Here is a 12541-nt window from a genome sequence, read left to right as displayed (position 1 = left end):
CATCTGTGAGACTTGAAAGAGCCTCCTTACTACAACTAAAGTAATCAAAGACTTTAAAAATACTTAGCAGTGGATATTTTTAAGGGCAAAATGCCCATTGAGTACAGTCAAAAGTTGGACACTAAAGATTTACCAAAGTATTCAAAGCCGTCCTCCGCTAACATATTTTAGGCGTTATCTAAGTAATGACAGCTGACATCATTATTCATTCAAATTGTCTTCAAAGACAAGGAAAATGGTAGCATAGCTTTTTCATCGTAAATTAACCTGGAGGTACTTAAACATTTGGCCATTTGCTAAACTGGCTACACAACCACCACGCCAGAGTGCATCTTAAAGCTCCATAAAGAGTTTCACGTGCATCCAGTTGGCTTCGGAGCAAGTGTCTCTGCCTACTTTTCTGGCACGCATTTCCACTACTTTACGAGGAAAATTAAAAATGGATTCAAGGGTAGTTTGTGGAGGGACAAAATGAGTATTCCAAAAAAACAAACAAGACGCCGTCCCCAGAAAGGCTACATACTAGACGCTCGCACGCTCCTTGCAACGCGCACATGGAAAACTTACGTGACCGGAGTTCTGGCCGCGCTCGCCACCAAGGACACCTCCACAGCTCCAACCACCGGCACCACTCAACTTTGCTCACGGAGGCATTGGGACTAAGGGTTACGGTCCCACAGCGGGGTGTCGGCCCAGCCCGCCACGCCTTGCTCTTCAGTTCGCGGCGCAAGCTGAAGAGGAGAAAGAGGAGGAGGAGGGCCGAGCGGACCCCTCGGGCTCCAGTCCCTAGGGAAATGTGAAGTATCCCAAGGAGAGGTCCGACGGCGGCGGCGGCGGCGGCGGCGGCGGGAGCGGTGAAAAGCCCCGCACCTCAGGGGCGCGGAGTCACCTCCGGCGCCGACGTCCGGTCGAGAAGCCGCCTCATCGCACCGCCCCTCCAGCCTAGAGGAGCGGGCTCTGTTGCTAGGCCCGGCAGCTCGCGAAGCAGGAAGTCCCGCCCCGACGCCGACGTCACCCACGCCAAGGACGCCGGTTTCTGCTGGAGCCGTTAGAGGGAGGAGACAAACGAACACAGGCGGGAGCGGTTCGGGCTGCGCGAACACATCGCGGGGGTTCGGGCTGCGCTCCCGTAGGCGTTACCGGAGGGCCCTGGGGTGGACGCAGAGATTCTCCGAGCCCCAGAGAACGGAAAATCTAGCCCCGGGGACTTGCCTCCGGGAGACCGAGTGACGCGCGTCGTTGGAGCACGAAGCCTGTCTCCCTAGCCTCTCTCCGACCCAGCGTCTCCAGGGGTTTTCCTCCTTTTGGTGCCTCTCCTTCCCTCTTCCCGCGCTCTTTGAGGGCGTCGATGGTAATCCTGCCGCCACCTCTCTCCCTCCGCCCGCCAGCCTGTCATCGTGCCCGTGTGTGCAGATATGCGCTCCCAAAGTCGGCTGCCCGCCATGTCTGCCTTGGGCATCACCCCATGAGTAGGGAGTCGGCTTAGCTGGCCACGAGGGAACCTCAGGTCTGGACCAACCCCCCGGGAAAGAGCCCCTCCTCGCCTCCTGCCCCAAGACTCCTCTCCTGGTTATCCCAAATTCAGGGTCCACCTGGGGTGACACGGGGAACTACTGGTCTTCAGGCTATAAACGAGTTGGAAGAGGAGGTGCTCGCTTTTGAGAACTTCCATGATCATCCAAAGGCTGAAACAAAGTAGGCGGTCAGCCTTTCAAATAGGTGTTGAAAGAAACAGACACCGTCCCTTCCCTAGCGTTTGTTCAGTGCCTTGGTTGGGCTTTGATTCTCACTACTTTGTGAAGCACAGCTTATTTTTACCCGTAAGGTTATGATTTTCAGGCTCTAGTGATAATTATTAGAAAGGCAACTGACAGGTGATTTTTCTTGGTGAAATGAGGGAAAATGGGCCATTAGGACCGTGTCTCTTTAAAGAAGAGGAGGGGAAAACAGGACAATCAGTTGGTAATGGAGTGTTGCTGGATAGATTACATAGGTGAGACATGGGAAATAGAGAATCCAGAAATTCCCGTGTATGTATGAGTGTTTAGTGTAATAATAGCTCACATTTGCTGAGCATTTGTGTGTCAAGTACTGGAGTATTTTTTCAGGTCACCTTAATTTCCACATCTCTGTAAGGTAAGTACAATTGTTATCTCCATTTTACAGAGTTGCCCAGAACCATTACTTTTAAACGTTGGAGCCGGACAACTCCAGAAATCTCAGTGGTAACCAGTAAACTATACATTACAAGTCATTGGTCAGTGGGAAAAAGATTCTTCGGGAAATGGCCTGGCCACTGGGGAGGCGCTTTACATCCATCTCATTTATCAAATACTAGATGAATAAAAGACTTAAAAGTTAAAAAATGAAACCATAAAAAGAGAAGACAATTAAGGTGAGTGTATATACAATCTTGAGATAAGAAAGGCCTTTGATTATATTCATTTACCTATAGTTGGACAAGCTAACCTACCACTTGGACATCATGCTTTTGACTCCACAAATTGTACTGAGTATTCACTCTATGTGTTCTCTGTGTGCCTGTCATGGTATTTGTCACAATACACGCTAATTCCTTCTGTGCCAATAAATTGTTTGCTTCTGCCATGCATACACACATGGACATAGATCTTTTTTTTTTTTTACTGTATGTTACATATTGCTTTTGATTCATCGTTTTTCATCTATACTTGTGTACAGAAGTTTTTAACATTCAAAATGCTAATGAAATCACATAGATATTAAAGGGATACTTGGAACAACTTTATGCCAATAAATTCAGTAACTTAAGCAAAATGAACAGATTCCTGAAGAAATACAAATACCAAAAGTGACACAAGAAGGAAAAGAAAATCTAAATATCTATTAAAGAAATTGAATTTATAAGCAAAACACTTTCCACAAAGAAAACTCCAGGCAGATGACTGTACCAGTGAAGTTTATCAGACATTTAAGGCAAACAAAGTACTAATCTATTTCAGAAAATAGAACAGGGAGAAATACCTCTATACTCATTTTATGAGACAAGCATAATCATGCCAAATTTTTTTCTATATTCATTTTATGAGACAAGCATAATCATGCCAAATTTTTTTTCCTGATACCAAAATTTGACATTTTACAAGAAAATTATAGACTAATAGTCCTCGTGAATATAGATATAAAAATTCTTAAAGTATTAGCAGATTGAAACTTGCAATATAGAGGATAAGATACCATGACCAAGGAGAGTGAAGTTAACATTGAAAAATCAGTGTAATTACATTAACAGGACGAAAGAAAAAATTGTCTCAATAAATGCAGAAAAAGCATTTGACAAAATTCAAAACCCATTAATGTTTAAAAAAAAAAAAAAACGCTAAGCAACCTAGGGAATTTCCTCAGTGATTACCTTTGAAAAACTTAGTGGTGAAATATTAAATTTTTTTTCTCCTAAGAGCAGGAACAACAAATGTAAGACAATACTTTTCTGCTCTCACTGCTTCTGTTTACGATATTGGAAGCCCTAATCAATGCAATAAAGCAATAAGAAAAAGCATAAAGATTGGGAAGACTCCAATATCCTGATTTCAGAACTTACTGTGAAGCTATAGTAATCAAGATAGTACTGTACTCATATAAAGATAGGAGTACAGATCAATGGAGTATAATTGATTCCAGAAATAAAGCCGTATATTTATGGTCATTTGACTTACAGGAAACGCCAGGACAACTCAATGGGTGAAAGAGGAGTCTTTTCAACAAATGGAACTGGGAATACTGGATAGCCACATGAGGAAAAAAAAAAATTGGAACTCTACGTCACACCATTTATGGATATTAAGATGAACCAAAGATCCAAACACGAGCTAAAATTATAAAACCTTAAAAAAAAAAAAATAAATAAAAATAAATAAATAAATAAATAAATTCTTGGCCGGGCGCGGTGGCTCAAGCCTGTAATCCCAGCACTTTGGGAGGCCGAGGCGGGTGGATCACGAGGTCAAGAGATCGAGACCATCCTGGTCAACATTGTGAAACCCCGTCTCTACTAATACAAAAAAATTAGCTGGGCATGGTGGCGCGTGCCTGTAATCCCAGCTACTCAGGAAGCTGAGGCAGGAGAATTGCCTGAACCCAGGAGGCGGAGGTTGCGGTGAGCCGAGATCGCGCCATTTCACTCCAGCCTGGGTAACGAGAGCGAAACTCCGTCTCAAAAAAAAATAAATAAATAAATAAATAAATAAATAAATAAATAAATAAATTCTTATGACCTTGAATTAGGCAGTGGCTTCTTTGCTGTGACAAAAAGCACAACCAAGGGAAAAAATGAATGCATTAAAATTCATCAAAATCAAAACCTTTATGCTTCAGGCTGGGCACCATGGCTCATGCCTGTAATCCCAGCACTTTGGAAGGCCGAGGCAGGCAGATCACCTGAAGTCAGGAGTTCAAAACCAGCCTGAACCCTGTCTCTACTAAAAATACAAAAATTAGCTTGGCATAATGGCACGCACCTGTATTCCCAGCTATTCAGGAGGCTGAAGCAGGAGAATTGCTTGAACCCAGGAGGTGGAAGTTGCAGTGAGCTAAGACCATGCCACTGCACTCCAGCCTGGATGACAAAGCAAGACTCCATCTCTTTAAAAACAAAAAACAAAACTTAATGCTTCAAAGAACAGTATCAACAAAGTGAAAAGACAACCCACAGAATGGGAGAAAATGTTTTTAAAATCCTATATCTGATAAGGGTACACTATTCAGAATATAAAGAACTCATACTTCAGCAATAAAAAGGCAATCCAATTTAAAAATGGACAAAGGATTTGAATAAACATTTCTCCAAAGAAGACGTACAAATGCCCATAAACACATGAAAAGATGCTCAATGTAATTAGTCATTAGGAAAATACAAATTAAAACCAGGTAATACCACCTCACTAGGATGGCTGTAATTTTTTTAAAAAATGGACAAGAACAAGTGTAAGGACATGGAGAAATTGGAACCCTCATACTCTGGTGATGAGAATGTAAAATGTTGCCACTACTTTGGGAATAGTTTGGCAGTTCAAGAGGTTAAATGTAAGTTTACCATATGACCCAGCAGTTCCACTCTTAGATATATACCTATGTAAATTGAAAAATATGTTCACTCTCAAAAACTTGTACACAAATGTTCAGAACATTATTCATAATCACCAAAAATGTTACATAAATGTTCATAACATTATTCATAATCACCAAAAAGTAAAAACACAAATGCCTATCAACTGGTGAATGAATAAACAAAATATGGTGTTTCCATGCAATGGAATACTATTCAGTTATTAAAAGGAGGTACTGATTCATGCTACAAATTGATGAACCTTAAACACATTATATGCTAAGTGAAAGCCACATATAATTCCATTTATATGAAATATCAATAATGGGCAAATCCATAGGGAAAGAAAATAGATTAATAGTCCAGGGCTGAAGACTGGGACAGTGGGGTTTGACTGCTAATAAGTATGGAGTTTATATTTGGAATGATGAAATTATCCTGAAGTTAAATAGTGGTGATGGTTGTACAACTTTGTGAATATGCTAAAAATCACCAAATTATATGCCTTAAAAGTGAATTAAATCTCAATTTTTAAAATGGGAATAAGTTCAGTAGTTCCCCCTTATCTGCTGGGGATACATTCCAGGACCCCCAGTGGAAACCTAAAACGATGGATAGTATCAAACCCTATATACGCTTTATTTTTTTTCCTACCTATACATACCTAAGATAAAGTTTAATTTATAAATTAGGCACAGTAAGCGATTAACAACAATAATAAAATCAAACAATTATAACAATATAATAAAAGGTATGTGACTGGTCTCCCAAGATACTGTACTATACTCTTCTTGCAATGATGTGAGATGATAAAATACGTGACAAGAGGAAGTGAGGTGAATGAGGTAGTGAATCATGATGGGATTCAGCCTTTTCTTTGGTTTTCTCCTTTGGCCAGTGACAAGTCAAAGGCAGGTATGACTCAGGTCTCACTAAACAGGTCAGTGGGGAAAGGCTTCCTCTCCCAATAAAAAGATAACAGTTTGGCCCGGTGCAGTGGTTCATGTCTGTAATCCCAGCACTTTGGGAAGCTGAGGCAGGTGGATCACGAGGTCAGGAGTTTCAGATCAGCCTGACCAACATGGTGAAGCCTCGTCTCTACTAAAAATACAAAAATTAGCCAGGTGTGGTGCGCGCCTGTAATCCCAGTTACTCGGGAGGTTGAAGCAGGAGAATCGCTTGAACCTGGGAGGCGGAGGTTACAGTGAGCCAAGATTGCCCCACTGCACTCCAGCCTGGGCGACAGAGCGAGACTCCATCTCTGGGGCAGGGGGATGTGCCTGAATATCTATCACAGATGATAGGATCTTACATGTAGAAAATCCTAAAGATTTCACAAAACAGAACGAATGAATTCAGAAAGTAGCAGGATACAAAGTCAACACACAAAAATCAGCTCTTACTATTTATACACTAAGAACAATCTGAAAAGAAAATTTCAAAAGCGGTATTTTGATGTATGATAACATCAAAAAGAAGAAAATGCTCAGGAATTAACTAAGGAGGTGAAAGTCACATGCAAACTACAAAACATTGCAAAAGAAAGAAGATATAAATAAATGGAAACATCTATGTTCATGGATTGGAAGGCAATATTAAAATGTCAATACTACATAAAATGATCAACACATTATGCAATCCCTATTAAAATCCCAATGACATTTTTTGCAGAAATGGAAAAAACATCCTAAAATTCATGTGAAGTCTTAAGGGAACTGAAATAGTCAAAATAATCTTGAAAAAGAAGAAAAAGGCTCAAGTACTCATACTTCCTGATTTCAAAACTTACTACAAAGCTACAGTAATTAAAACAGTGTAGTATTGGTGTAAAGACAGACATAGACCAATGAAATAGAATAGCCCAGAAATAAACTCTCTCATTTATGATCAAACAGTTTTTGACAAGGGTGCCAAGCCCATTCAATGGGGAAAGGACAGTCTTCAACAAATAGAGCTGGGGAAAAAAAACAGACCCGGAATGAAATTGTATCCTTACCCAATACCATATACAAAAATTGACTCAAAATGGATCAAAGACCTAAACATAAAACTATAAAACTCTTAGAAGAAAACACATGAACACTTCTTAGCATTGGATTTGACACTGATTTCTTGGAATATTACACCAAAGTCCTAGGCAACAAAAGAAAAAATAGACAAATTTCACTTTATGAAAATTTTAAAATTTTGTATATCAGATGACACTACCAAAAGAGTAAAAAGGCAAGCCAGAGAATAGGAGAAAATATTTTCAAGTCATATCTGATAAGTGATTTATATTCAGAATGTATAGAGACTTCCTAACAAAGAGTACAATTTTTAAATGGGCAAAGGAAGCCAGGCATGGTGGCTCACACCTGTAATCCCAGCACTTTGGGAGACTGAGGCAGGCAGATCACTTGAACTCAAGAGTTCAAGATCGGCCTGGACAATATGGTAAAACCCTGTCTCTCTATGAAAAATACAAAAAATTAGCCAGGCATGGTGGCTCGTGCCTATAGTCCCAGCTACTCAGGAGGCTGAGATGGGAGGATCACTTGAGCCTGGGAGGCAGAGGCTGCAGTGGGCCAAGATCACACCACTACACTCCACCCTGCCTGACAGAGCAAGACTCCATCTAGAAATAAATAAATGGCAAAGGACACAAATAGACATTTCTCCAAGGAAAATATACAAATGGCCAAAAAGCATATGAAAAGATGCCCAACTTAATCATTAGGATGCAAATCAAAAGTATAATGAGATACCACCTCACACCTATTAGGATGGCTATTATTTAAAAATATATATTAGCAAGGATGTGAAAAAACTGGAATCCTTGTGCACTGTTGATGGGAATGAAAATGGTAGAGCTATTATAGAAAACAGTATGAAGGTTCCTCAAAAAATTAAAAAGTAGAGTTACATAATCTAGCAATTCCACTTATAGATATATTCCTAAAATAATTGAAAATACATCTCCATACTCAGAAGTGGAGCTAGAAAAAAAAACAGGTCTTAAAAAGATATTTGCACACCCATGTTCATACCAGCATTATTCACAATAACTAAAATGTGGAAGCAACCCAAGTGTCCATCTACAGAAAAATGAATGAGCAATATATATGGTATATACGTATAATAGAACAGTGGTCCCCAACATTTTTGGCACCAGTTCTGTGGAAGACAATTTTTCCACACACTGGTTGGGGGCAGGTGGTTTCAGGATGATTCAAGTGCATTACATTTATTGTGTACTTTATTATTATTACATTGTAATATGAAATAATTACACAGCTCACCATAATGTAGAATCAGTAGGAGCTCTGACCTTGTTTTCCTGCAACCAGATGGTCCTATATGGCAGTGATGGGAGACAGTGACAGATCATCAGGCGTTAGATTCTCATAAGGAGCATACAACCTCAATCCCTTGCATGCACAGTTTTGCACTCCTATGAGAATTTGATGCTGCCCCTGATCTGACATGAGGCAGAGCTTAGGCAGTAATGTGAGCTATGGGGAATGACCGTAAATACAAATGAAGCTTTGCTTGCTCACCTGTGACTCATCTGCTTTGCAGCCCAGTTCCTAACAGGCCATGGAACGGTACTGGGCCATATGATTCCACTTATCTGAGGTACTTAAAGGAGTCAAAATTACAGAGACAGAGTAAAATGGTTTTTGCCAGGGGCTGGTGGGGGAGGGGCATCTGGGAAGTTACTGCTTAATGGGTATAGTTTCAGTTTTTACAAGATAAAGAGAATTCTAGAGATAGATGCTGGTGGTGGTTGCACAATATTTATGAATGTACAGTATTTAATACTATGGAACTGTACACTACAAAATAGTTTGTAATGCGTATTTTAACACAATAAAAAAATGGGGGAAGAACTTAATATCTTTGATCAAGGGAATGAAAATTAAATCTGCAGTGGATTTCATTTCACAAACATTCCAAGGTGCCGAAATAAAGTCTAGTAGCCCAAACATAGCAAAGATGTGAAACAGCTGGAACTTACAAATTGCTGATGTGAGTGTAAAATACTTTGGAAAACTACTTGGCAATTTCTTTTTCATTGTACTTTCATCTACCTAATTCATGACTCATCAGTTTCACTTAGTTAACCAAGAGACATGAAAATGTAAGTTCACAAGAAAACTTACACAAAGAATGTTTAGAGCAACCTTATACATAATAACCAAAAACTAATAACCTAAATGTATATCAACAGGAAAACAGACACAATTTAAAAATACAATTTCATTGTATATTCTTACAATGAAATACAACTCAGCAATAAAAAGGAACAAACTGCTGGTATACCTGACAACATGCGTAAGTCTCACAAGTATTTTGATAAACAGAAGAAGCCAGGCACAACAGAGTGCAAACTGTATTGTTTATATGAAATCCAAGAAAGACAATCTAGTTTTAGAAATCCCAAAGCGGTTATAGGAGACAGTGATTGAAAGCAGAGTCCAAGGGAACTTTCTAAGATGATAGATTAATATTTTATTTCAAGTAGTAATTACACAGGATATTCAGTTGTCAAAATTCATCAAATTGAATATCTAAGATGTATATTTTATTCTATGTTAATTATACCACAGTAAAACATACTTTAAAGTGTTAATAGAAATAAAACCTTTCTATTCACTGAAATACTAGTGTTTGCTAGCAAGATCACTCTCTTATATCAAAATAACCCAAGAAATCAGACTAGTAATCAGAAAGTTGTTGCCCTCATACTCAGAGCAAGGGAAAGGTCCTAGGGACAAATCCAAACTGCAGAAAAATTTAATCAGCTCTCAATAACAAATGGGGCTGGGTGTAGTGGCTCACGCCTATAATCCCAACACTTTGGGAGACAGAGGCAGGCAGATCACAAGGTCAGGAGCTTGAGACCAGCCTCGCCAACATGGGGAAACCCCATCTACTAAAAATACAAAACTTAGCCAGGGATGGTGGTGGATGCCTGTAATCCTGCTACTCAGGAGGCTGAGGCAAGAGAATCACTTGAATCCGGAAGGCGGAGGTTGCAGTGAGCCAAGACCTAGCCATTGCATTCTAGCCTGGGCAACAGAGCGGATTCCATCTCAAAAATAAATAAATACAAATAGGTTACTCTACTTTGGCAGATAAATGAAATTAATAATTGCTATGAATTAAGGACTTCAATATTGGGAAGTTAACAAAATGTGCATTACAGGTAAATGCAATAATAGGGTTTTTAGGAACCCAATAAGGAATTATATAAGTTTAATTTTTATTTTATTTTTTTATCTGTACTTCAATGGACACAAACAAGTTTAAGTTTTATTTGTTTTTTGAGATGGAGTCTCGCTCCATCACCCAGGCTCTAGTGCAGTGGTGTGATCTCAGCTCACTGCAACCTCCACCTCCCAGGTGCAAGCAATTCTGCCTCAGCTACCCCCCACAGTAGCTGGGATTACATACATGACACCACACCCAGGTAATTTTTTTGTAATTTTAGTAGAGATGGGGTTTCACCATATTGGCCAGGCTGGTCTAGAACTATTGACCTCAGGTGATCCACCCACCTCAGCCTCCCAAAGTGCTGGGATTACAGGCATGAACCACTATGCCCGGCAAGTTTAAGGGGTTTTGGTTTTTTGTTTTTGTTTTTGTTTTTGAGACAGAGTCTCGCTCTGTCTACAGGCTAGGGTGCAGTGGCATGATCTCAGCTTACTGCGACCTCCTTCTCCTGGGTTCACCAGCAATTCTCCTGCCTTGGCCTCCCAAGTAGGTGGGACTATAGGTGTGCACCACCATGCCTGGCTAATTTTCATATTTTTGGCAGAGACAGGGTTTCACTATGTTGGCCAGGATGGTCTCGATCTCCTGACCTTGTGATCCATCCACCTCGGCCTCCCAAAGTAAGTTTAAGTTTTAAGTGAGAAAAAGTATGGATATTTGGAGTATTTGAGCAAGAAACAGAGCGCTTTAGGATAAGGAATTCTTTTTAAACAGTAGGCATTCCAGTATTGCATTTCTTTTAATACTTTGTTGCCAGAGTCAGAAATACTATAAGAAGAATAAGCTTGTATTTCAGAATCACAAGGAAAAAAAGTTATATGTCATATGGCTAGGTGGTAGACAAAACTATTTTTGTCTTAAAATTTCACATACCTTCTTCTTTAATTATCTTTTTCTCTCCTTTCCTTTTTCTCTTTCATCATTCTACTTTTATTTCCTGCTCTTTCATCTTCTTTCTTTTGCTCTCCTTTTCTTTTCCTCTAGACCATATTTCTTAGCCTTATTTTCACAGTTGATTCCCTAAGCAGCCACTTTAGACACTTCTTTCCTAACTGTTCCTCCTACCCCCATGAAATCTTAAACCACAGATATGTATGTCTATTTATGTACTATGACTCTTTGGAGGGCCACAGACTGTTGTACTAGCTAAGGTTTTTTTGCCCCCTTGGGGGGTGATATCCCCATTAAAAATAACACGTCCTAACTAATGAGTTCTTAGAGGGAAAGGATCATGTCCTGTTTACCATTATATACTTTGTGCTTAATATAATGCTTGGTACATAGTAGGTACTCAGTAAATAAATGTATTAGATGAATATTTATCGAATTGAAGTGAAAAATGGTCTCTGCTACAAACTCATCAAACAACTAAACAACTGAAACTCTTGAATCTTTTTTAGACAATACTGTCTACTACTGATTACTACACAGTACCGCCACATTTGAATAATGTCTTACTGACACTATATCCTTGTGACTTGATGGAAACTTGGAAAGCACCTTGGTCACAAAAGTAATAAATTCAAAGCCAAGTCCAAGGGTGAGTTACTTAATACAGATGGCTAATTTTATCTACCAAATACTGATTTTTTTTTTCTAGTATCACTTTCAGAAGGTGATAATTTCCTAAATTTTTCTTTGAATTGAGGCTTGCAGCCTCTTTGATACTTACAATGTACTATTCAAACTTACCAGTTTCAGTTGAGGTGCAAGAATTGGATTAGGGGATGAGTAGAAGGTGAAGGCACTATAGGAAAGGAGAAAATAAATAGAGGAAGTCATTACACTTCTCTGTTCCTTAATTTTTCTTTATCTGTAAGACCTCTTCTTTTTTTCTTTTTTCTTTCTTTTTTTTTTTTTTTTTTTTGAGACAGAGTTTCGCTCTTGTTACCCAGGCTGGAGTGCAATGGCACCATCTCGGCTCACTGCAACCTCTGCCTCCTGGGTTCAAGCAGTTCTCCAGCCTCAGCCTCCCGAGTAGCTGGGACTACAGGCGTGCGCCACCATGCCCAGATAATTTTCTTATTTTTAGTAGAGACGGGGTTTCACCATGTTGACCAGGATGGTCTCGATCTCTTGACCTCGTGATCCACCCGCCTCGGCCTCCCAAAGTGCTGGGATTATAGGCGTGAGCCACCACGCCCGGCCTATCTGTAAGACCTCTTCTAGCTCTAAAATGTGGTGATCTTGATGTTTATT

At 39.9% G+C, this 12541-nt stretch overlaps 1 protein-coding gene across 6 annotated transcripts in view; it reads right to left on the bottom strand.

Annotated features, from left to right (window-relative positions):
- Window positions 1–800, bottom strand: part of CEP83 (centrosomal protein 83) — a 209690-nt gene extending 208890 nt beyond the window's left edge. For 3 of the 6 annotated variants that reach the window (XM_064376882.1, XM_021675608.2, XM_021675610.2), the window contains exon 1: window positions 568–796. The gene's annotated coding sequence lies outside the window, so the exon portion shown is untranslated. Of the gene's footprint in view, window positions 1–567 lie in introns of all 6 variants that reach the window. The other 3 variants (XM_021675611.2, XM_064376883.1, XM_021675614.2) reach the window with 2 other exon arrangements.
- Between the last annotated feature and the right edge of the window lie 11741 nt (window positions 801–12541).

Source organism: Aotus nancymaae, unplaced genomic scaffold (genome assembly GCF_030222135.1).
Source record: "Aotus nancymaae isolate 86718 unplaced genomic scaffold, 86718_ANA_hifiasm-v0.15.2.pri h1tg000016l, whole genome shotgun sequence".
NCBI lineage: Eukaryota > Metazoa > Chordata > Mammalia > Primates > Aotidae > Aotus > Aotus nancymaae.
The sequence above is the reverse complement of the archived record's forward strand: the minus strand, read 5'-3'. Positions and strand labels throughout refer to the sequence as shown.